The sequence below is a fragment of the Ambystoma mexicanum genome, chromosome 7q (assembly GCF_040938575.1).
Source record: "Ambystoma mexicanum isolate Mex_15411 chromosome 7q, UKY_AmexF1_1, whole genome shotgun sequence".
NCBI lineage: Eukaryota > Metazoa > Chordata > Amphibia > Caudata > Ambystomatidae > Ambystoma > Ambystoma mexicanum.
The window spans coordinates 175,639,503-175,663,842 of record NC_090941.1 but is presented as its reverse complement, the minus strand read 5'-3'; the positions used below and the strand labels follow the sequence as shown (position 1 = coordinate 175,663,842).

The 24,340-nt window shown below is 48.5% G+C and overlaps 1 protein-coding gene across 1 annotated transcript in view; it reads left to right on the top strand.

Moving 5' to 3' along the window:
• The window catches only part of IPO5 (importin 5), a 1,138,249-nt gene that overhangs the window by 932,891 nt on the left and 181,018 nt on the right, over positions 1 to 24,340 (top strand). The window lies entirely within an intron of this gene.

The following is a 24,340-nucleotide window of genomic DNA, read 5'->3' as shown; positions in this document are numbered from 1 at the left end:
ATAAGTACTATCACATTATATATAACCATGTACAAAAACGCAACACACTGCTTTAAAGTACACAGACCAAAGCATAGACACTATTAAGAATATTAACAGTATTTCTAGAGTAGCCAGGCCTTATCAAACACTTTTAGGATAGAACACCTATTCATGGGAAGTAAAACCATCAGTTAATTTTATATTACTTTAGACAGTCCAGGGTAGTAGACCCTGTCAGTCATGCAGTGACACTCAGTTAAGCAATCACTTAGTAAACCAACCCTGTTACCAGGATACTGTTCTGAGTAGTGGAACAGATTATAGAACCATATAAACCTGTAACTACATTCAGGAGAACAGTTGTACCAGGTGAGTAAGACCTTACGGTGTAATATACAATTCTGATGCTTGTTAATCCGCTTAGAATCACATGCTGTGCAAATAGTCCGACATCCAGTGGTCACTGCAGAGTATTGCATCTTGCCTTTCGAAAATCGAAAGGGGACATCGACATGGGCGTGCCTGTAACCCTATCCCTATTGTGACGTGTAGTGTACCCAAAATCCCTCACGCGTCGAAGTCCCTCAGATTGTTTTTTTCTGCCGAGCATACTGGTCGCCTTAAGTGGAGCTCTTTCAGACACATTGAGAATTGTCCTATCGACCTTTGGTCGAATAGATTATATTTGAGATCACCCTAACCGTCCTTCCTTCCGACGGCTGTTCCGAATCTCTACCGAAACCTTCGACGGATGGTGATCCAGTCGGCGCTGCCGACCACGTGGCCGGGCCTTCCAGCTGGCCTACACAGTAGGGAGAGCGGGGTCGGGGTGGACTTTTTTTGTACAATCTGAGAATGCCTTTCCCTTTCCTCTTTGGTCTTTGTCACTTCCCCTATCCTCAGCTGTGGAGTGGACTGCATTTAGGTTTTGCCCCATTTGTAAACGCAAATTTCCTTGGAGAGATGAGCATCGACAGTGTAACTGTTGCTTGCCCCTCGATCACAACGAAGGTGGTTGTTGGCTTGCAAGTGCCTCCGTCCTAAAACATTGAAGGAGCTCCATGTCAAGCGGTGGGTGGCCTACATGATGTCGAAGGCCGAGTCATCTGCTGCAACAGCAGAGTGTGACGAGGGCAATAGCGACTAGCATACCTCCGACCCGGAGGTCGTTGACATTTCAACAGAGCGCTCCTGCTCAGTGTCTGTCCCCGGCCCCGCCTGCATGGCTCAGGCACTGCTATCGGAATATACACCCAGTCTACAAAGACTAACATTTGCAAATCACTAAGCGCACAACCGCCGGCCAGTCTGCGAAGACGACCACAGTGCCAACGGGCACACCCGAAGTTCCGGCTGTACCCGCCGACTGTCACTATCGGCAGCCCTCCCTGCAGCCACATATGCGCCTAGCAACTTGGCACTCGAAAACAAAGGGCGCTACTCCTAATATTCCAAGTTCCGTCAAGACGCATCATAAGAAGGCGTCTGCCGGCGACAAGGCCCTGGCTCTGCCGAAGGTGTCTGCCGGCGACAAGGCCCTGGCTCTGCCGAAGAAGGTGTCTGCCGGCGACAAGGCCCTGGCTCTGCCGAAGAAGGTGTCTGCCGGCGACAAGGCCCTGGCTCTGCCGAAGGTGTCTGCCGGCGACAAGGCCCTGGCTCTGCCGAAGAAGGCGTCTGCCGGCGACAAGGCCCTGGCTCTGCCTAAGAAGGCGTCTGCCGGCGACAAGGCCCGGGCTCTGCCGAAGAAGGAGTCTGCCGACGACAAAGCCCCGGCACTGCCAAATTTTACACAACCGCATCCCAGGGCTACGAGTATCCCGTCTGCAGAGGACGTTGCCCAAAGCATCGCGAGGATTGTTTCAGCCGGGTCTCATAGGCTGCAATCTAAGGATTCGCCGAGGCCTAAGGAAAAGGCCAAGGATCTGTCAATCCAAAGATGGCCTAAGGGGAATACCGCAGCCCTCCGCCAAGTCCAAGGAGAAGCACAGGGACACGCCACCTATGTCAGATCCCTGGCAGGAGTTTTCGGAAGGCAAAGAAGGTATTTCTTCGGCGTTGAGACAAAAATCTTGACGTTTTGTAGCAGAGGATAGTTTACAGGAGCCCTTTCCACCTCTAGGCCCCACTGGGTCTTCTGTTTGGACTAGGGAAAAATTTGAGAATTGTATGGCGAGGCTTGATAGTTTTGTTACCTTATCAGAGCAATCTACCCCCAAAAGACCACGGGAAGAATGATTTTGGACCCTGTGGCTAAATTTCAAAGACTCTTTGACACCTCTCAGGAGGAAGATGTGTACACTTACTGTTGGGCAGAATTCTCTGTTTAGGCTGAATTTCCTAACCTAGTGAGTCCCCCAGCAGCTTTGCTGGATTTTTGGGGTTTATTTTTTTCTCCTGCCAAGAGTGACTCTTTTACCCTCACTCTTGGGCATGATTTGAGTGTGTTTCTTTGAATCTAGATGTGTTTAATGGGCTATGGGGTCTTTTACCCCATAGGGCTTCATGTGTTTCTGTGATGTTACACAGCACCCTCAGTGCAGTAACACAGGGGTGTCATAGTGACCCCCCAGTATAGACTCCATACACTGGGACTGACTACTGTCTCCCAGGGCATGTAAAGTCACCATTGACTTTACTAGTCTTAAATTCTGAACAGAACCAGTACAAACCATCATATTGTGGATGTACTGGCTGGGGCAATTCAATTGCCCCGGGGTCTGTTAGTCGAGGGGGCACGTCTCCGTCCCCCCGATCAAGTTTTGGCTGGTGGCAGTGGATACTACTTTTTATATTCAACCGCGAATATTTTCCTATGGGATTTCCCATTGTTTTAGGCTACTAGCTTTTATTTACGGTAGCCTCGAACATACCGCCGGTTTATTTAATTAATATTAATTCTCCGGTTGGTATTTTTTGCCAAAACTTGATTCTAAAATGGCGTTTGTTCTCTTCTGTGACTCCAACCCAAGTCGAGCCCTTTGTTCCACTTTTTGGCGGGCTTCTCCACAGAAGCCCTCCAAACTGGTGCCACTCTGTCTGGGGTACTTAGGAGGGTGGAGGGGGATTTAGGCACCCTGGACTGAGTTGCCTAGGCAACTCAAGTCGCACTCCGTCCTGATTGGCCCAAGTGGTGAGCCGGCCGGCTCACCACTTAGCATGTTTGAGTGACATCTAGGCTGAGTGGGGGTTTTCTGCATAAAAGCAGGGTTTTGGGGACTGGACCTTCAGAAGTCGCCACAGGACCCAAGAATCCGACGAGGGAGAAGCTGAGCCGACCTGCCACGACGACATCACCGGTGGAGCCCTGCTGGACCGTCTCGCCACTTTTCCCAACGACAGAGGAGATCTCCCGCCGGAGAGTCTTCTTCCTTTGACTGGTGGGGATAACCAGTTTTACCGTCTTTTCGCCTTCCTGACGTACCTTGTGGCCGCCTTGCCTGTGCCAAGCACCCCGGCAACCGGGATACCACGTTTTACCACGACCGCGAAACAAAGGTACCACATTTAACCGGAAAACTCTGCGGCTGGTTTCTTCCCTGGCAGTGCAACGACCTTAATCTTTCCTCCAAGTCGAGATCTTCTCTTCCCCTGGACGACGACGCGACTTGCACCCACTGCCAGGAACAACTGCCACCACTGGAGGATCCTTCCCACTTAAGGTACCGTGTCCCGCCTGGCTTCCCTTGTTACCGACTGTACGAGGTAGATTTAGCCCCCGGCTTTCGAACCTGGGTTAGCCTGGGACACCCTGGCTAAACTTTCCTAAGCCTCTCTAAACTCTTTTTGAACTCTCTGCAAGACTTTCTAAGCCTAGTGTAACTGTGTGATCTTGGGCGCATTTGTGTTCTGCTCTCTAAGAGTGGGCCCTGCCTTTGGACTTTGGCTCACCAGTGACTTTTGTTCTTCTGCCTTGCTAAGTGTTCCTGAATCTTAGTGGTGTACCTTTCCATATTCTGTCTTTTTCCCTCCCTTTTTCACAAACTTATTGGAGTGCCATCTAGTTAAGCGCTCACCTCTGTATGAAAATAAGTGGTGTTTTACTGAGACTTATCTGATAAGGAAAAAGGGGTGTATATATTACAATAGTAACTGTGTTTAGAATATTTTACAATAAGTGCTGGAGTGTTTCAATCAGTGTGTTTTTAAATAAATAATTATATACTTTGATACCAAAGCTCTGGTCAGTGTTTGCTTGTATTGGTGTGTCTGAGTGCCTATTGTATATACTTTACATACTGCCTAACTCCTCTTGAGAGAAGTCTGACTGCTCAGCCACAGCTACCAGGTAAATCCGGGTGGTACAGACTGCTACCAAGTCGGTTTACTGCTAACACCTGTAGTCCTAAATCTTTTGCAGTGCTCCCTAAGGGAACTGCACAGGTTTCTGCCTAACACTTACGACCTCACTGAAGAGGAAGTTCCTGCAGACACTCAGGATGAAGATCATTTCATCGATCCTGGGGATATGCATGACCCCCTTGAGGGTTGCGGGGAAAACCCGGATGTGGGTGACCCTCAGCCTTGCCATTCTCCAAACCCTTCACCAGATCCTGATGCCCGGTGTGTGGATTCCCCCCCATACTCCCACTAGACAGCCCTCTCCAGTGGACGATCAAATGACGTTTAATGCCATGTAGCAAAGCCGCAGAACATTTCAAAATCGCCACAGATGAAGCTGTTCCTGGAGCTGACTTTGTAGAGGATATTCTTAGAGAAGCTGCCGGCCAGCCAGGCTATTCCTCTCCACAACTCTATTAAAAAGTGTCTGGCTCCCACGTTAGCAACACCTGCACCCACAAGAGCAGTTAATCCGAGGATGGAAAAGCTTTTTCAGCCTTCCTCCTCTGATCCCCTTTATATCAGAGGTCACTCCACCCCAGACTCTCTGGTGGTAACCACTACAAGGAAAAGGGCAGGGTTCCCCTGTCAACCGGCAAGGCACCCCCTGGCAATGTGAAAGGCTCTACACCCTAGGAAAGAGGGTCACGGCTGCAGCAGCTTTTTCTACACGCATCGCTAACAATTCCACCTTGTTAGCCAGGTACTCGGACGCTCATTGGGCTTTGTTACAGGAAGGCCTGCAGGAGGTTCGTGAACAGCTACAGACTAGTCTTCTGGCCACGGTAACCGAGGGCAGCCAAACCAAAGTAAACTTAACACTTTGGATTTTCCACTGAGACAGCGGATCGATCTTTTGACTCTGGGCACCCTCCTAAAAAGACACGCATGGCTAAGAAACTCTGGGTTCAAGCCAGAAACACGGGCGTCACTTAATAAACCCTTGGAAGAATCCAACGTATTTGGAAGAGCGGTCAGCAAGGCTCTCGAGACCGCAAAGGAGCACGACACCCTGAAGACGTTGGACCAAATCACACACAGACCCTCCACGAGACCGGGATCTGGGTCCAGACACCCTTTTCGTGGCCAGCGCTTCCCTCCACACCAGTCACCTCAGGAAACAATTGGTCCTCTCCACAGGGAACCAGCGGATACACCACCCTGTCTTCCCCACGACGCTGACCCCTTTGGGGAAGGGGCCGGAACGCTACTCCCAGAGCCTCCCCACATTCGGGTTCTAAATGACCTATAGATTCGGGTCACCTCCCTGGGCGGGGGGCAGTTAACATCATTCCTTCAAGCATGGGAGTGGATAACTACAGACCAGTGTGTGCTAAAGACCGTGGCCCACGGGTACTGTATAGAGTTCGGCCAGACTGACACCAGACCATCTGTATTCTTCAGGAAGTCGACACTACAAGAGAAAGGAGCCATAGAGGTCGTACCTCTTTCACAGGTAAAGGTATTTATTCAGTGTACTTCCTTGTACCCATAAAGGATCTTGCCATGCACCCAGTTTTAATCTGCGCCCAGCAAAAAAATGTGTAAAGCCACAAAAGTTCTACATGGTCACTCTGCGTGAGGTAATTCCCCCGCTCTCACAGGGGATTACATGGCAACACTGGACATGAAAGATGCATACACTCATATTTCAATGTTCATGATACACGACAGTCGCTGTCAATTCAAAGTCCTACCCTTCGGCATAGCCTCTGCACCAAGATTTACAACGGTACTAGCAGTGGCAGCAGCACACCTGCACAGGCAATCCATCCCGGTCTATCCTTACCTCGACTACTGGCTCTTAACAGGGGACTCTTACAAAACCTATCTGTCAAATACCCAAAGAATAGATCTTTTATTCAGTCTGGGATTCTCCATCAACGAGAAGAAATCCAACCTAGACCCCAGTCAGGTCAACAGTTCCTAGGGGCTCTAATTTAAACAAAGGACAGCCTCGTCTAACATTCTGAGAGGGTCCAAAACATGCTTTTTCAAATCCCTCAATTTGTAGCCAGTCTAGAGGTGACGGTACGCAAGGCTATACGACTGTCAAGAATGATGGCGTCATGTATTTACTTGGTTCCTCGTGCGTCCAATGCAGGAGTGGATAAACAGCCAGTGGTGTCAGGCCAGCGGACAATGGGATGATCTAGTGATTCTCGTCAGCCCTCATTCTCTCGCTGGCGGTCAAGGGACAACCTCTTGTAGGGGAAATCCTTCACTCTCCCCCCACCTCCACCCCATGCAGTGGAGGCCACTCTAACTACAGACGCATCTCACAGGGTGGGGAGCTCACCTGCTTCTACAAACCGTGCACAGAGTTTGTTCATCAGACATCGCATCCAACCACATAAACCTGTTGGAAATATTAGCAGTGTTCAAAGCACTGAAAGCTTTCCAGACCCAACTGCAGGGAAAGATGGTCCTGATCCTCAGACAGCACCACAACCATGTACTATCTGAACAAACAAGGGGGCACTCACTCCGGGGATGTCCAAACTGTCCCAGAACATTTGGAAGTGGGCTCTCAAACACATGTTCCTGTTGTCACAACATGTTCCAGGGGAACTCAATCTTCTGGAGTATGTACTCAGCAGAGATTTCCCACTACCAGTGGAATACGAATGGCGATTACACGAAGACATCGTCTCCAACGTTTTCGCAGACTGGGGCTTCCCAGAGATCTACTTATACGCAACTCTGGAGGCCGCTCAATGACAAGATTACGCCTCCAGGTACACCAGAACTTTTGCAAGGGAACAGACTGGGTAACATGGTCAGGGAAATGTGTTCTCCTATCCCCCCCCTCCCTACTCAACAAGAGTGCACAAGATGCACCAGAAACCAGTCATGATGATATTGGTGGGCCCGCCAACCCTGGTTCGCTAATTTGATGGAGATGTCTCAATCTCCTCCAATGAAGTTGTCTTGCCCATACAACATGTCGCAAGACAAAGGGGAGGCTCTTCACCCATGCCTGCAGACATTGAATTTAGCAGCTTGGCTCCTGAAGTCATAGATTTTGGGTTCATGCAACTCCCTCAGATGTATGGACATACTCAGGGAGGCAAGAAAACCTAACACTCGATATTGCTATTCCAGTAAGTGGAAGCAGTTTGTGATCTGGTGCAACTCAGAGCATCAACCCTATTGACTGCTCTCCCACACATATTGTTTTGTACCCGATTCATTTATTTGACTCGGGCCTCGTCTTTAACTCTGTAAAGGTTTACTTAGCTGCTCTTTCAGCCTACACTACATCACATCATAAGGTGTTGTGGTGGAAGATACCAATTATTAAGGCTTTCATGGAGGGAATAAAGAGAATTCACCCTCATTTCTAATCCGGCTTCCGGTTGGGACCTAAATGTGGTGTTGACTAGACCTATGGGTCTCCTTTCAAGCCCATGCATAGAGCAAGTCTTAAAGATCTCACCTACAAGACTGCATTTTCAATAGCTGTTACTTCCATTAGGAGAGTAAGTGAACTACAAGCGCTCTGTTTTAGACCCCTTTGTAACAGTTCAGAGATAAGGTAGTTCTGCGCACTCGCTTTAGGTTTGTCTAAATTCAATTCAAATTTCCATGTGAACCAGTCCATAGAACTACCAACGTTCTTTCAAAACCCTTAAACCTGGAGAAAGAAGCCTGCACACACTGGATGTGAACAGAGCAGTCATGTTTTAAATGGAAAGAACTCGACCACTAAAAGACAAATCGGTTTTTCGTTCAGTCGCAGCAGGTCGAGGGAGACCCGGTCTCCAAATCCACGATCTCTAGGTGGCTTGTCAAATGCATCACACTGTTTCTCTCTTGCTAAGGGAGAACTGCCCTTCAAGTTTAGAGCACATTCTACTTGAGGCACTGGGTCTTCCATGGCATTCTTTGCAGATTTTCCCCTTAAGTCCATTTGCAAAGCGGCAACCTGGAGTTCTGTGTACACCTTTACAAAACACTATTGCCTAGAGGCTCATTCTAGTTCTGATTCTCAAGTGGGCCAAGCGGTAATAAGACATCTTTTCACTACTGTTCCTTCTCACAATCCACCTCCAACTCTGGGTACTGCTCGCTAGTCTATGCACAGCATGTGATTCTAAGCAGATTAACAAGCATCAGAAGACATGCATTACTTACCGTAAAAAAGCATTTCTGATTGTATCTGCTTAGATTCACATGCGCCCACCCTTCGTCTCCGCTCGGATGGAAGGAACATAGATGTCTTACTACTTTTCTCTTTTCTGTACTCACGATGGTCAGAAGGCTCCCTCACGGCAGAAAAATGCAATGGGGGGGGTACCTCGACGCGTGAAGGATTGTGGGTACACTACATGTCACGATAGGGATAGTGTTACAGGCACACCCATGTCGACATCCCCTTTCGATTCTCGAAAGACAAAATGCAATACTCCTTGGTGACCACTGGATGTCGGACTATATGCAGAGCATGTGAATTAAGCTGATACAATCATCAAATGCTTTTACGGTAAGTAATGCATGTCTTTCCAAGAGGAGTAAAGTGAAATTGACTTTACTTACATTTGTAACTTTCTAGACCCAGCACACACTACCTTACTATAGGGTGCTGGATGGGTTACCTAGTATCCCCTTTGTCTAGCTTCTCGTGTAACATTTTTGTTACCCTTTCCTCGGTGAATGGCTGGTGGCGGTGGTTTACTTTAAACTACAGTGGTGTGCATTTACCGCAAGCTACGTTCGCAGCTGCAGTAAAGCACCCAACGGTGCAATTTTTGTCAAAATGGCCCAGTCTTCTTTTTTCGCCATTTCTTCTTGGAAAGGTGCTTCTTGAGATTTACTGTGTGCCCAACCAGGTTTGGTCCCTTGGTTCACTTTCCCCTTTGGCAGGATTCAAACGTGAAGCCCGCCTCTGGCTCCACCTCTGGCTCCAGGGTGTCTGGTGGGGGCAGGAAGTGCAGGGGTGCCGGAAACTCTCTGTGCTTGGTCTCCGAGGAGACCCAAATGCACTCTGTGGTCAGGCTAAAAAGGAGACCTTTAATGACAGAATCAAAAAAGCGAATTTGAATACCAGGGAAATCTTCTCCATTCTGAGAGAATTGGAATCCCCAATTGCACCCATAGATTCTTGCACCAAACACAAAGCCAGATGCACTAACATTCAAAAAGCCCTATGCAATAAAATCATAATGCTACAAGACAAAATACGAGCCAAAAAAATCTGCCCTCCACATCGCCCTCTCTACGCAAGAAACCATCCTCCAGGAACTTGCCACCAACCAAACTAAACCCCCAAACCAATTTAGCTTTAGAGCCATCTCTACTGTAGAAACTAAGAACATCATCCTGTCCTTGAAACCGTCCCGATGCCTTGGGGACACCTGTCCAGCCCCAATTATTAAAGTCTGCACATGAACTAGCCCCCTTCATCACATCATTCATTAACTCCTCATTTAAATCATGCTCTGTGCCAACAAACCTTAAAGACGCATGGATACTACCTCTACTAAAAAAAACCTGCACCCCAACGTCCCAACGAACTATAGGCCCATAACCACTGTCCCGTTCCTCCTTAAAATCTTAGATAAAGCTGCATATCTTCAGATCCAAGATTATCTGGAGAGCAACAATTTACTGGGGACAAGACAATAAGGATTTAGGCCAAGACATGGAACCGAAACGGCTCTCCTTGATCTTAAAAACCAGCTAGACGAGCGCAAAGACAGAGGAGATGTATCTATTCTCCTACTCCTAGACCGATCAGCTGCCTTCGACCTGGTAGATCACATGGTACTGTGCAATCACCTCAAATCGGCAGCCAACTTCTCTACAAAAGCCACGGCATGGATAAACTCATTCCTGGACCAGAGAACCATAAGGGTCTACTCACCCTCAGCAGCAGCGGATCCAGTCCCCATCACCTGCAGAGTCCCTCAAGGTTCATGTGTTTCCCCCACGTTATACAATATTTTTACAAAGCCTCTCTTTAATATATTGGACAAACTAGGGGTCTCATATACCAACTACGCCGATGATACCCAGATCCTTATCCCAATCCAAGGCGATTATGAAGAAGACACCAGACTCCTAAACAAAATTTACCAAATCATCCAAACCTGGATGGCCACACATGGCCCATGTCTTGACGATAAGAATTAGCTCTTAATCATTGGCTCCACCAATAAACTGAACAAACTACCCCAGCTTTACAACTCCATCACGATCAATGGCATTAAAATCAAGGCAGCTAAGGAAGTTAAAACCTTAGGTTTCTACTTGGACTCAGCTCTCTCCCTCGACAAGCAAGTAAATGCTACAGCCTCCGCAACCAGTTACACCTGCAAACTCATCCACGCCTGCAAACATACCTTTCCACAGATAGCTGCACCACCATAGCGCGAGCCCTCATCCTCTCTAAATTAGACTACGACAATGCACTGTACCTAGGCACCAGTAAACATAATATTAACAAACTCCAAACCCTGCAGAACAATGCCCTCAGAATAGCCCTAGATATCCCCAAAGGACAACACATCTACCCATAGAAGAGCCGTCAACTGGCTGGCCATCAATGACTGTATCAAATTTAAAACTCTGAACATTACACACAATTGTCTGAACAACAAAGCTCCTGCATACCTGACAGAAAAATTCAGAAAGCACACCTCTGAAAGCCCCATTAGAAAGGCCCTCTCAAATAGCATCAAAGTCCCCAACTTTAAACTGAAAAGAACTGGTGGGTCCAGCTTCCCGGTTCCAGCAGCGCAGCTCTGGAACTCCATCCCAGATGCACTTAGAGCTAACCCCTCCTTCCATGTGTTCAAAGCCAACGCTAAACTCTGGCTTAAAACAAACTACTGCTAAATGCCCCAACTGTACCAAATGCTATGTATATTTACTGTAAACACTAACTGTAACTTATCCTTTTTGTGTTGCACTGTCGGATGATTTACAATAAGATTTTGATATATGTAACATATCTCTCTTGTAAGTAAGAATTGCTTGATGTATGAGCCTGTAATATATGATCCTGTAACTTAAGAAATGTAACGTATTCATGTACCTGTAACCCAAGATTTATTTTCTGCAAGCGCCCAGTTGCTTAACGGCCAGGCGCGCTCTATAAATAAATAATACAATACAATTGGCCTGCTGACTGTCCAGCAAGGACAGCCACCCTGCTGGGTGACTGACAGCTAGGCTGCAATGAATGGGAGGAACCTGCATAAAAGGTGAGGCTTTTTGGCTTCGAAGGCAGTCGACCACTGGACGAAGGAACCGAAGAAGAACTTGAAAAGGACGCCTGCTGCAACTCCTGGACCAGTGGTTTACCCGGTGAAGCCCTGCTGCTGTGCTGAAAACTCAATTTGTATCGACAGAGAAGCCCCTGCGAGGACAACTTCTCCCTTTGAGTTAGTGGGACTAATCAACTCCAAAGTAAGCTACCTGGACATCCTCTCGGAGCTGAAGTTGGTGCTGGAAACTGAAACGCCAGGGAGAGGAACACTTGTGTGGATTGCTTTTAAGTTGGCCAAGAGCTCCAGGAAGATCCTCCGGACTCCCAGGAAGCAGGACTGACTGAGCCTGAGCCACCTCAACAGAGTGCTGGACCCCAAATGCAAGGAAAGTCCATCTCGACAGCCAGAAACCGCACTATTTGCAGTAGATGTGAGGATCTGAAACGCCAAAGTGCCACTTGTTTGCTGTTGGGGACCGTTACATTGCAGTGCAGGAGTTCCCAGGACTGAGGCACAATAACGCCAGGATCTACAGAGCTGCACAGGAACAGAAGTTACCTCACAAGCCTAAACGGCTTGTGCCCTACTTTGAATTCTTCTTTTCTACAAAGACTTTGAAAAACATTGCAAGACTTTTACCTACCTCCTGAGAAGTGCTTCAGTTTCACCTAGACTTTTGCTCAATTGACTTTGGCTTAGCCAGGCTCTCTGAATGACTCTTCTTCCCTCTGTGAATGCTGGATCTTCCTTCCAGGAAAGGGTTAACTAACTTTACTTTGGTTTTTTGGTTGCTAGAAGTACTTACCTACTTTGAGAATATTTTTTAAATCTATTGTCATAACCTTCCTCTTTGACAAACTCCTGTGTGATTCTAAATTCCAACAGTAGTAGATTAATGTCTACATGTCCTAGTTACTAAAGTCACCTTAGGGTGTAGAAGTGTCTGTGTGCCATCCCAAAAGAGTACTTACTGGTTTAGAAATATTAAGTGTGTATTTGAGTGTTACTGTTTGTTAGGACAGTTTTTCTGAGTTCCCACTAAGGGCTTATTAAAACCATTCAACTGAGGCAGTGCAACACTCCACTCTTAGTATAAGGCTGTACCACCTGAGTACATGGTTGTGCAGACAGAGCAGCCAGGCTTATCTTAAAAGGGAGAGAGGGCTGTAGAATCGGTACACATGAAATTGTAATGCAAATGGTCCAAAGAAACAAACATTATGTATGTAAGAAATGATTTATTTAAATACAAGTAGGCCCAGATAAATCTAGGGGATTAGTAAGTACTAACACATTATATGAAAACGCAATATAAAAAGACAACACTATACTTGAAGGCATGCAGACCCAAGTTTAGACCTTATTTAAATTACCTAACAGTAGTTCTAGGAAAGCCAAACCCTTTTCATACACATTCAGTATAGTTCACACCTATTCTTGAGGTAAAATCCAATGGTTACTTTAATAATTACATTCAGTAATGCAAGGGCAGTAGACCCTTCCAGTTGTACAGTGACCCTCGGTTCAAATCACAGTCAAAACTGGACAATATACTTTTGGTGAATGGTGGAACACTTATTCTAGGTGTAGTAAAAACCTATAACTAATTTTGTGATAAGTTCTACTAGGTGAGTAAAACCTAAGGATGTAATATACAATTACAGGTGCTTTTGAGATCAGTGGAACACAGATCGAGATAAGCAGCAACTCTTGTAACTTTTTTGATGGCATACAGCTAACACAAGGTAAGTAAAACCCACATACGTTTTTAACCTCACAATGAAGGGGAAAGTAAAACCCAATGTCACACTTTACTGAATGACAGTTATTCTAGGTAGGCAACAACCTAATGCAGAGTTATTCTGGACAGGCTAGCAGCAAGTCAGGGGAAGCAAGACCCCGTTGGGGGGCACTCATACAATTATCCTCAAATGACTAATCTGTTGATACCAACTTTACTTTTGGGAAGAGGCCCAACCTAATCGCAATAAAATACTTTCACATCTACTTTCTACTAGACTGGCAAAACAGTTTCTAGGGAAGAAAAAAGTTAACCATACTTTTAAGACTAGTGCATCACGCATTCAAGATCAGTAAGAACTTTTGTAACTTAACTCTTGGAGTTAGTTACCAGCCAACTCTTTACAAGTAAGTTATTTTTAAACACTTATTTTCTTTTCTAGGCAAAGGGCCAAATCTCTTGAAAGTCTTTCCCTTAGTCTTGGAGCATGAGTGTTCTCAGTGGCAGAAGGGCGGTTGAGGGGGTCACTAGGAATAGTGACCAACGGGTAGTGTCGGGATAGGTTCTCTAATAACAAAAACCAGTTATTTAGGAAAACTGGGCAAACCGGTGAGTACTTTACTTCTAAGTTAGAAGAGGGTCTAGGGGCTTCGCAGAAGACACCCTAGCAGGATTCTAGCAGTTGGACTGAATGCACTGGAAGAGGCCTCCCCATCACAGAAGACAACCCACAGCTATGCAGAAATCCTAACAGGCTTAGGGTAAGTACATACCCAAGCCAACACAGTACCTCAGCATAGAAGATTTTGCAGCAGGAGAACTTCAGGATCTGCCGCCAAATACCTGGTCAGTAGATTCCTTATTGCGGAGACTGAAAACAAGACCTCCGATAGGAGTTTGCAGCAGGGATCGATGAAGGCTCTAGCCAAGGTTTCCCTCGCGGCTGAATGCGATTCTGCTGATTTGGCGCCTTTTCAACGAGCACAGAAAATTGCGGTTGAATTCTCATTACAAATATCCAGCATACTGTTGAGGGGACTTGTTGGACACTATTCGTGCCTCTGGAGATCCACCAGGATGCCCATGAAGTTTCCGCAAATTTCGGAAATTCGCTAGACTGTGCACCACACGAGGTCCCAGGGTATTGCAACAAGTGGGTCTCAACAGGCTCTGGGCCGGGGTCGTCGTTTTAGGAGTCCCCAGGTCGATTTGAAGGAAGGGCTACAGCAGGCTCCGATTATACAGCAGGGTCCCCGGTCGCTGGAAATCGTCTTAGCAGCTTTTCCTTCATCTTCCGCTTCGGTTCCAGTGGTCGACTTTTCTTCAGCTTCCAGGTTCTCAGTATTTATCGGGAACTACACCACAACCTCTGCATTCTCTCCCTGCATTTTAAAAGAAGGGTCGGTCTCGTTGTCCAATCAGGACAGCCATCACCTTACTGGGGTTTGTCCCCATTCAAGCAAGGCAGAAGACAAAGAGCTGGGAAGTTTTGGACTCCTCCCTCACTGCTCTCACGGACAGACTGGAGCCTGGACGGGAAGCCTAGGGGACTCGCACCGAAGATGAAAATCACCCATTTCCCGCCCTGGAAGTTAAAATGGTGAGAAAAAAGAGGGCGTGGGGGGGGGGGGGGGCATTTTGGTAAAATGAGCACCCTTGGGTGCTTTTGCTGCAGCTGTGAACAGACCGCGGCAAAGGTGTGCCAAATTAATACAGGGTATCGCTGCCACCAGCCATTGAAGGTAAGCTTGTCCCTGTAACATAATTGTTAGCTTTAATGTGAAAGGGGATACATTGTATCTCCCCAGCACTCTTCATGGGGTGGAGTGTGCTGGTTTCGCTTAACATGTAAAATGGATCCGAAGATCCTTTCTACCCTTGAGCTGTAGTTCACTCAAGGTTAGCAAAAGAAAGGTAAAAGGGGAGCCCCTAGGGCAACCCAGCAACAGCAGGCACTTATTGCCAATATTGTTAAAAAGGATAACTTTAAAACGACACTATGGAGAGTCTTAAAAATGACACCCATAAAAAGTTAGATTATGTGAGTGTGGAAAAAGGTTCCTACTCACTGAGTTATTATGGAAAAAAATAACCCACTAGTGAAGCAAAAAGTTCTGGAGTTGACCCAGGTCAGGAAGATTTACCAGTTCTGTGAAAATCTTACCGAACACTGTTATATTGCCCCCTTCTGAAGAAATCTCACTATAACTGACTGATAAATTAATAATTGTTCAAGAAACCTTGTGTAAGAGTTAATTTTAATATCCCCTGCAGCTCACATTGACCCCTCTTAAGATCAGCCTGGCTGCTCAGCATGCTACCAACCTGTGTAGTACTGACTTATACCAAAGGTTGGGTTCCTATTACCAGGAGATCAGGGTTGTTGTAGTGCACCCAAAGGGTACTGCATACAATCTTGCCTAACACCGGACCGTAAGGAGGTAGAGTGCGTGATATGCTTTGGGTTCTCCAAGAAGACGAGGGACAGGCCAAGTAGACTGGCAGTGTGGCTTAACACGAAGGCCCTGTGCCTCAAGCAGGGTCATGCCTCACCCAGGACCGGCCGGTCCGAGGAGCGGTCTTCTAAGTCCTTTGAGGGTGCCGCATCCGTAGGGGCCCAAGACGATGCCAAGATCTGCCTGTACAAGCCCACAGGGTCGCCACGGAAGCAGGGCCCAAGGTGGATAGGGAGTGAGCAACATCACCCTCCATTGCCAGTCGGCAATCGAGCACCTCCTCAAAGGAAATATACCCCGGCTAAACTGCGGGAGAAGTCGGACAAGCCACTGGCAGAGAAGACCGAACTGCTCAAGCAAGCCCAGTCGGCACAGGGTAAGACTTTGTCTACGATGGAGTTGGTGGTTGCTGCTCTCACGACAGCTAAGGGAGCTGTCCCTGTGAAGGTAGCCCCCGCAGCACAGAAGGTATCCTTGCCCCTAGGTGCGACAACGCTGCGGTTACTTTGACAAAGTATGCTGGCATGCAAAAATAAACCGGTTTTAATTAAGGGGGAAACCAGCTCCAGTGCCGGTTCAAGCCCCATGGGTCGGATGGGGGGCAGGGGGGTGAGGAGGCCCCGAACAGACCACCCTAGCCGTGGCTCAAGCCATGGAGGTCTCGTCCACAGGCCTTGCACATGGTCCACAAGGACATTGAAGAGGAGGCTGCAGGGCCTAGTTTTCTGATGCCACCAACTCAGCCGAGGGATGTCTCTGGACACTGTCGACCCTTCACACCTTGATGTCCGGTCCAGAAGAGGATGCCATCGGGCCCGGTTCTAGTGGTCCCCCAGGTTCCTGTTCAGCCTGCAACAGAGGAAGCATCCAATGCCCCATTTCAACTTCCCCGTCAGGGAGGGTGTGGGGGGGCACATTCGCCCAACCCCACCCTAGCGGACCAAGACCCAGGGATTGACACGGCAACAACTACGGAATACAACAATATTGTTGGTGGGCTGCAAGTCTCCACATTAGGATGCGCCACCTAGGGTGTCCCCACCGGACGAAGTGGGGTTGTTCCACTTCATGATCGCCAGAGCCTCTGAGCTTTTTCAACCTGTGCTGAAAGAAACCAGGAAGGAAGGTTTCTTGTATCAGAGGCGCGAGGCCAGGAGGAAGACAATCATGGTGGTACCCCTTCTGGACAAGGCACGGCCCTCATGAAGAACCTTTGCACGGCTCCAGCCAAATGAGAGGCTGGAGAAGCATTGGGTGCCGGACTCCGCACCAAAGTGTCTGCGGTCGAAAACCATCGCAGAATTCGGTGTTATCGGTGGCTGCTAGGAAACTGTCTAACCCGTCCTCGGTCCCTCCGGACAGCGCAGGGAGTGTTGGGGAGAATTCTTGAAATGTGCTAATTTTGAAATGTGCTAAGTCCCTTCTACCTTGGAGACCCCCAGCTCTTTTGCTGGACTTTAGGACTTTTAATTTTTATCCTGGAGAGAGCGAGATATTTTGACTTTACAGTCTGGCAAACTCCATAGGCATCATCTTTTTACATTGTGACGCACTGCCCCTTCAGTGCAGTGGCACAGGGAAGTCTTCCAGATTTCCCAAAGGTTTAAATACCTTCTTAGTTAAACTGTTTCCAAGAGCAGTGAAGTGAAATTGACTTGACTTACATCTGTAACTTTCTAGACCCAGCACACACTATCTTACAATAGGGTGCTGGAGGGGTAACTTGGTATCACCCTTCATTTAGTTTCTCATGTAACATTTATGTTACCCTTTCTACAATTAATGGCTGGTGGCAGTGGATTACTTTATCCTACCATTGTGTTTCTACCGCAGGCTGCAACTGCAGTAAAGCACCCATGACTACCCATATTGTCAAAATGGGCCTGTCTCCTTTTTTTGCCATTTGTCGAAAAAGTCCTTGTGATTTACTCTGCGCACCCAACCAGGTTTGGTCCCTTTATTCGTTTTGTCTTTGGCGGGATTCACGAGTGAAGCCCGCCTCTGGCTTCAGTATGTCTGGCAGGGGCAGGAAGTGAGGGAGGTGCCCGAAACTCCCTGTGCTTAATCCCCTTGGTTACAGGAATGCACCCAAAGGTGATTGGTGTTACGCTCACCTGGCTCCCACAGAGGCGTCGATCTGGACTGCTGCGGTCTCCACCAATGTGGCGCGTAGGGCTGAGATGACGGACTGGACTGGCCCACCTATCTTTGTTTGCTTGGCCCGTAGGAATATTCTTCTGCAAGTGGAGAAAGGGAATTAACCACCCCTGGAGTTGAGCGTAAATCCCCCCTCATCCCCACCCACCCAACCCCGCTGTTCTCCCCACTGATCACCTTGGATGTTCTCTCTTGTAGTCTCACCTGATGATTTGAAAAGGTGAGCTCTCATCCTGCATTGAGCGCAGGGGCGTGTATATAACCAGTTGCTTCACTGGCTCGAAGGAATTGGTGAGTTCCAGGACAATATTGACACCGATATTCCCGGCAAGACGCCGTAAGTATGTAGTTCGTAAGAGTTCAAATGCCTGACTTTCACTCTTGTCCGATTCCTTGCAGGTTGCAGCTTGACCCTACTGAAGAGTTCCTCGGGGCAACCGGTAATGTTCTGGTAAGGATTTGTATTATCCAACACAGTTCGATAAAATAATGTCCATATGTAACCTGTTGAAGTCTCGGGGAATAATGCCTCCGGCGGTAAAATCAGGTAAGTCTTTTGTGCTGAGGAGGGTTCCCCTTGTTAGTCCCTTGTTTCACCTTGCTGTCCTTTTGTTTCCCCTTAGGGGCCGGGGTTCGGCTAGGATGCAGTGGAAGCTGTGCCGACCTGTGAAGAATAGGGGGGGGGTATTCCTCTGTGTATTCCCTTGGCTCACCTTGCTGTTCTTGTCTTCTCCTTAGGTGCCGGAGTGCGGCGGTAACATGCAGGAGAATGCAGTGAAATGTAAAGATGCTGCGAAGGCCGGTGAGTTCAGCGCGGCGCTGCAGCAGGCGAAGCGACGCGCATTAAATAACTTTTCTTCCAGCTCGAAGGCATGATGGATCGGGAATTTAGGTAAGGATCAACGGTATTGCTCTTGTTCTAACCTTTTCTCCTTCTTTCTCCCTTTTTCTAGGAGCTCCAAACTCGAGGCGGGTGTGGCTGAAGACTGGATGCAGACTTGCAGGCATGATCATTACGCTGCTGGATGCAGAATAACGCGAAGCGTGTGCTGCTCTTCGGGCATGGTTTAACTAGCCTCCAAAGTAGTCCCAGGTAAGTATTCCTCCCCAGCCCCACCCGAGTAAAAAAATAGTCCCTAGGTAAAATAGTCCCTTCCAAGCCTCTTTTGGCTTGGAGCTCTTGCAGCATGGTCTGCATCAGGTAAGTTTGCAGCATGGTCTGCATCAGGTAAGTTTGCAGCATGGTCTGCATCAGGTAAGTTTTAATCTATGAGCCTGGCGCCATAGGCGCCAGGACTGCACCCAAATATCCCCTAGCGGGGGTTGTTGGGCTTGCTTGGGGTAACTTGATGCCTGCTTCCGGGGTTGCTGGACTTGGTCTGGGTCCCCGGGGGTAGGCATCATGACAATTGGCTGGCTGGCCTTGGAGGACATCCACCCTGCTATGTGAGTAACAGCTACGCTGCAAATGAATGAGAAACCTGCATAAAAGGCGAGGTCTTTTGCTTGGAAGGCAGTCGACCACTGGACGAAGGAATCCGAAGAAAAAACTTGGAAGAGGCACTTGCTGCAACTCCTGGACTGTTTGTTTGCCCGGTGAAGTTCTGCGGCATTGCTGAAGCGCCAAATTCACCTAGACTACAGAAGCCCTGCAAAGGACGACTTCTCCAGCATGGATTCACATGCTCATGAATTTTCCCAATCGACATGCTGGGAATCCTCGGTAAAGAAAACGTCTGTTTCAGTTTCACTTCTGAACTGTCTTTCTCCAACCACTGCTCTCTGGGTCATACTGCCCTCTACCTATGCCCATTTTCTTAGTTCTAATTTTTTCGGTCAATTGAGCCTAAAGCTCCATCATTCTGAAATTTCTACGCCCCTCAAGGGAGATTTTTAGTCAAGTTCCCTTCTTGGAGGATTCCAGAAGATTCTTGGAGGCCTACACCGCGTGGACATGGCTGAAGATGAAGACTAGATGCCTCTGTTCAGGATTTGCCCGGGATGGACGATGGGCACTCCCTGTACCTCTACTGCTTGCATACCGACCAGACGCACGTGGAGGAGGCCTGTGCGTTCTGCAAGGTCTTGTGCCCCACACCATGAAGGACTGTGGCAAGCGGCTGAGCACGTGGCTCCAGTCGTGTGAGCCCCAGTCACCCAGGCGAAAGAAGAAATCTGAGCGTTCTAAGACTTCTGAGGGTGCCCGGTGACGGGGGCCCAACAGAAGGCAAAGCACCGGGAGCGATGTTGGGGTGGGCTACTCTGTGACCACGAGCCAACAGTCGGGCTTGGCAAAGAAGAGGAAGTCTGAACACCCGAGTAAGCTTCCGGAGAAGCCCCTGTCTGCTCTGACGGAGAAGGCCAAAGGGGAGCATGGCGCTGACCCTCCCCCCACGGTGAAGGCCTCTGGCAGGAGTACCCCAAGGGTTACTCCTGCCCGTTTGCGGGTGGTGGTAACCACTAGGGAATCGGAGGTGGCGTGGCTTTTAATATATTGAGGGTCTGTAGGCGATGGCCGAAATAATTTCTCCACCCTTGGATTCACTGCCCTGGTCTGGTGTGTCCAGGGAAGGAGCCCATCTCTTCTTAATGGAATTTAGGAGAGGCATTGATGGTGATACAGGTTCACAGGAAACGGCCTCCAGAGCGAAAGTTTCCCTGCCGGCCAGGAGCTTGCTGTTCTTAAATCCGTCTTGGATGAAAGGTCCGTCGAGGCCAGGTCCTACGGGAGGGACCGACTAGGAGCAGCAGGGTGGCCGAGAGCCGGAGGGCGCTACGCCACTGCCGCGTCCCCTCCGTTGCAGCCACCCTCGTCCCTCGGTGGAGGGGAGGGAGGCAATGGATGGTAAGGAGGTGGAGGGTTAACTTGTGCGGGGGTTCACCAAAAAGCCCAGGTGCCGCAGGGGCATCCTTGTCCGAATCTCGGAGCACAGGGTGTGCAAAGCCTAAAGTATGTCGACCGAAATGCTCGCCGGAGGTGGAAGAGACTGCTGCGGTGGCTGCAACGGAGGGGACGCGGCATTGGCGTAGCGCCCTCCGGCTCTCGGCCACCCTGCTGCTCCTAGTCGGCCCCTCCCATAGGACCTGGCCTCGACGGACCTTTCATCCAAGACGGATTTAAGAACAGCAAGCTCCTGGCCGGCAGGGAAACTTTCGCTCTGGAGGCAGTTTCCTGTGAACCTGTATCACCATCAATGCCTCGCCTAAATTCCATTAAGAGGAGATTGGCTCCTCCCCTGGTCACACTAGACCAGGGCAGTGAATCCAAGGGTGGAGAAATTATTTTGGCCATCGCCTACCGACCAGCCACGCCACCCCCGATTCCCTAGTGGTTACCACCACTTGCAAACGGGCAGGAGAGGCGCCTCCCGATAAGGAGTTGAAAAGACTGTACGCCTTGGGTAAACGAATGACCACAGCAGCTGCTTTTACCACGCGCATAGCAAACACTACGTCGCTTGCTAGTTATGCCGATGCACAGTGGAACCTGATGCAAGGTCTCCAGGAAGCGCCTGAACCCGCAAGAACCAAATCACTTGCTATCGTGGCCGGGGGCAGGCAGGTCAACCAAAATTTATTAAAAACCCTGGATACTGCACAGACAGCAGGAAGATCCCTAGCTCCGGGGACCCTGCTCAAACGGCACGCTTGGCTCCGAAACTCTGGTTTCAAGGCGGAGACCCAAGCAGCTCTTATAATAAACCTATTGAGGAACGATGCTCTAGAGACTGCCAAAAAAGATCATAAAACTTAAGTCTCTTCAGCAAATCAGACCAGTGGGTTCTAAAAACGGTCTTCCACAAGTACTGTGTGGAATTCACCCATTTGACCCCGCCCCCACAATTCAGACCGCCCAAAGCATGATGCCTGACACCAGACAATCTGCAAATCCTAATACAAGAAGTAGAGGCACTTCTGGAAAAGAACACCATAGAAGCCGTCCCTATTCTTCAGATAAACAAGGTTCTGATGCTTGTTAATCTGCTTAGACTTCCTTGTACCCAAAAAGGACCTCACCATGCACCCTGTGTTAGGCGTGCGCCCAGCGAACCAGTTTGTCAAATCTCAAAAGTTTTGTATGGTAACCCTACAAGAAGTAAGCCCCCCTATTGAAACGGGGGGTTACATGGCAACATTGGACTTGAAAATGCATACTTACATATTTCAATATTGCCATCGCACAGAAAATATCTAAGGTTCAGGAAAGAGAATAGGCACTATCAATTCAAGGTACCCCTTCGGCATTACCTCTGCGTCATGGGTGTTTACGAAGGTCCTGGCAGTAGCAGCAGCACACCTGCGCAGACTATCCGTCCCCGTTTACCCTTACCTTGACGACTGGCTCATAACAGGGGACTCTTACGAAACATGCCTAGGGAATACTCAGAAGACAATAGACCTCATGTTCAGTCTGGGATGCTCCATCTAGAAGAAATCCAGTTTAGACCCCAGTCAAGTCGAGCAATTTCTAGGGGCCATGATTCAGACAAAGGACGGCATCGTCTTCCCCTCTGCGGAGGTTCAGAACATGCTTTCTGAGATCCCTCAATATGTAGCCAGTCAGGATGTGATGGTACGCAAGGCCATGTACTTGCTAGGCATGATGGTGTCCTGCATTTCATTAGTTGGCCACGCGTGGCTGCACATGTCCCATGCAAGAGTGGCTCAACAGCCAGTGGTGTCAGGCCAGCGGAAAATGGGAAGATCTGGTAGTTGTCTCGCCAGCCCTTGTTCTCTCTGCAGTGGTGGTCGAGGGAAAACCTCTTTGAAGGGGGAAGACCTTCACCACCCCAGCAGTGGAAGCCACTATAGCGACACTCATCTCTGACGGGATGGGGGGGCTCACCTACTTCAGCAGACAGCGCATGGAGTATGGTCCCCACACGTAGCATCCAAAAATATAAATCTGTTAGAGCTATTAGCGGTACTCGAAGCACTGAAGGCCTTTCAGACACGGCTACAAGGGAAACCAGTTCTGGTCCTGACAGACAGCACCACAACCATGTTTTACCTAAACAAACGGAGGCGCACACTCGCCAGCTATCCAAGCTGTCCCAAAACATTTGGATGTGGGCTCTCGAACACAAGATGTTCCTGTTGTCCCAACACGTTCTAGGGGAACTCCATCTTCTAGCGGATGTGCTCAGCAGAGATTTCCCACTGCCCATAGAATGCGAAAGGCGTCTACACGAAAACAGTCTTCATGGTCTTTGCAGAATGGGGCTTCCCAGAAATCGACCTGTTTGCAACTCAGGTGAACGGCCAATGCCAAGACTACGCCTTCAGGTATCCCCGAACAGACCAACAAGATAGAGCACAAGATGCACCAAGAACCAGTCACCATGATATTGGTGGCCCCCATGTGGGCCCGCCAACCCTGGTTCGCTCATCTAATGGAAATGGCCCACTACCTGCCCGTACAACATGTCTCAGGACGGGGGAGACACTACACCCATGCCCGCAAACTCTGAATTTAGCAGCCTGGCTCCTGAGGTCCTAGTCTGGACACCTTCAAATCCCTCAGAGATGCATGGACATACTCTGGGGAAGCTAGAAAACTTAACTCTCATTATTGCTAGTCCAGTAAGTGGAAACGATTTGTCATCTGGTGTAATACCAAGGGCTTCAATCCCATTGACTGCTCTCCTACACACATTGTGTTGTACCTAATTCATTTGTTAGACTCGGGACTGGTTTTTAATTCCCTAAAGGTTCATCTAGCTGCTCTCTCAGCCTACACTACGTCACAACAGAAAGTGTTGTGGTGGAAGATGCCTGTTATTAAGGCCTTTATGGAAGAGGTTAAGAGAATCACCCCATTACTCACCCAGCTCCCCGATGGATCTAAATTTGGTTTTAACCAGACACATGGGAACTCCATTTGAGCCTATGCATAAAGCAAGTCTAAAAGACCTTACTTATAAAACGGCCTTCCTAGTGGCTATCACTTCTATTAGAAGGGTTAGAGCCCTGAACCCCTTTGTTAGTCCACAGGGATAAGGTTGTTCTGCGCACTCATTCCCGATTTTGCACCTTAATTCATTGCGAAGTTCCATGTGAACCAATCAATTGAAATACCCACTTTCTTCCAGAATCCCACTAGCATGGCCGAAAGAAGCCTACAAACACTAGATGTGCGCAGGGCAGTCATGTTTTACCTGGAAAGAACACCACCACTAAGGAAGACAAACCAGTTTTTTGTTTCAATGGCAGCTGGTAGAGAAGGGGATCCTGTCTCTAAATCGGCTATCTCCAGGTGGATTGTCCAATGGATCACACTGTTAAACTCTTGCTAAGAGAGAACTGCCCTTCAAGCCTAGAGCACACTCTACTCTGGGCACTGGGGCTTCCATAGTATTCATTGCTAATGTTCCCCTTGAGTCCATTTGCAAAGCAGCAACCTGGAGTTCTGTACACACGTTTACAAAACACTATTGCCTAGACATTCATTC